Genomic DNA, 2,191 nt, shown 5'->3' with positions numbered 1-2,191 from the left:
TGATGGAGATGAGCAAATGTTGCTGCATTGCCTGTAGGAACATACTTCTTACCGTTGCCCTTTGATTTAGTATTGGAATTAGAGAAATGTCGTTTTATGCCAATTGTAGTTGGAACATTAAAATGAATTTCATGTTCGGACATGAACTATTTTAATGTTAAGGACAATTGTTGTTCTTGTTTATCTTGTTAAGGATCCTAATGGCTATGGTAAATTATAAAACGACATTTATATTCTTTAATACTAAAGAGTCTATAATAAGTATAGAAATTATAAGGCATAAATACTATAATCTAATTATTACCAAAATCTGGCATGACAGACTTTGTCATTTAGATGAAATATAATTCCAAAGTTACATAAAGATGTATACTTGGGATTAATTCATTTTGATAAGTACAAATTATGAATGTCTGGTACAAATCTTTTTTTATTTAAAAAGAAGAAAGGTCAGCATAATTACTGGTCTAATGCATAATGATACATATGGACTCATGTAAAAGGATGCCAGGTAATGTTTCTCTTATTTCAACAATGATCATGTATACTTGATGAAAACTCAAACATGAAATTCTTGAAAAGGGATTCACACTAGAATTAGAGAAACAAATAGGTAAAGATACCCACGCATTAAGATTCGATCAAGTGAGAGTATCTTAAAGATAAAATTTAGATTATCTAAGAGAGAATGAGATTCTCGTGCAGTGGACTCCTTCATATACACTGCAGCAAGGTGGTGTATCTAAAAGGAGGAATCATTAATTATTACATATAATGCGATTAATAACAAGCCATGTAAATTTCTCAAAAATGTTTTGAGGTCACGCATTGATTGCAGTGTGCAACACACTAAACCATGTCTCATCTAAATTGGTTAACAGAACTCCATACGAGTTATGGAAAGACAATAGTCCCAATTTATCTTATATGAAAGATTGGGGCCATGACGCTTATTTGAAGCGCCTTAAATCGGATAAATTTGAGACTAAATCCGATAAATACCTATTTGTGAAATATTCAAAGGAGACAATTGAATATAAATTCTATTATCATGAAGAAAATCTTCGTCTCACGATATATCGTCTTCTTAGAGAAAATGTTTACTCTAGGAGAGGACAGTGGAAGTAAAATAGAATTTTGAAAGAGTTCAAAAGTCCACAGATATAGTTAATCAAGTAGATAAATCTGAGTTTGATCCCATATCTGATATGGGACATACTTTGGATCAGGAAGTAAAGACTCCTGAGGTCATGACAGCTCTATGTGAATCTAGTAGGCTCATTCGACCTTCAAGAAGGTGCGAATCATTAATCAGTGATCCAGGATAATGAACCTGCTAGTTGCAACAAAATAAAGTCAAGTGTTGACTTAAAAGAGACAGCAAGAGGCCATGAAACTCGAGATGAAACTCGACGCAAGTGAACAATGTTTGGACATTGGTCAAGCCTCCTAATGGAATAAAGCCCATAAGCTTTTGTAAATAGTCTACAAAAGAAAAGGTCGATATGGATATGAATATCCATATATACAAAGCAAGGCTAGAAGCAAAGGTTAAATGTTGACCTTGGTGAAATAGTTCTCCTATAGCCTTGCTTAAGTCCATTCGGGTTTTGTTTGCAACAGTTGCATATCGTGACTATACGTTAAGAGAAGTCTCTTGGAGCTGAAATCTTAGATTTGATGAAAAGTCAAAGTGTTTGATTTTATCAAATTTAAAAACGAATTGTGTGTATACCAGAAGATAGTGGGAGCATTTTTCGTATTCCTAAAACGACATCCCTATGTTTCAATCGTTGAAATAATGGTTGTTAAAGGATTTATTCATAAACGATATGGGATAAGCAACTTGATCTATAGAGGTAGATCTAGAAGATTGCTTAACTTATCCCAATTTACATAGATGAAATCTTGAGAAGATTTCATATGGAGAAACTGGTTTACTCTTAAGCGGTATGTTGGAAAGGTTCCAAACGTGAAGCAACCGTTGATTCAATAGTAGAAACCTAATACATGGATACTTCAGAAGTAGCAAAGAGTTGCAATATGGATCATGATGTTCATAAATGAACTTGGAGTAGTTCCTGATATTGTTGATCACATACAGTAGTATTGTGATAACAATAGAGCCATTGTGAAAGCAATGGAGCTAAGGTCTCGTCAATGATCCAAACATGTATTAAAGCGGTATAAT

The sequence above is a fragment of the Olea europaea genome, chromosome 11 (assembly GCF_002742605.1).
Source record: "Olea europaea var. sylvestris chromosome 11, O_europaea_v1, whole genome shotgun sequence".
NCBI classification, from domain to species: Eukaryota; Viridiplantae; Streptophyta; class Magnoliopsida; order Lamiales; family Oleaceae; genus Olea; species Olea europaea.
Note: the sequence above shows the minus strand (reverse complement) of the source record.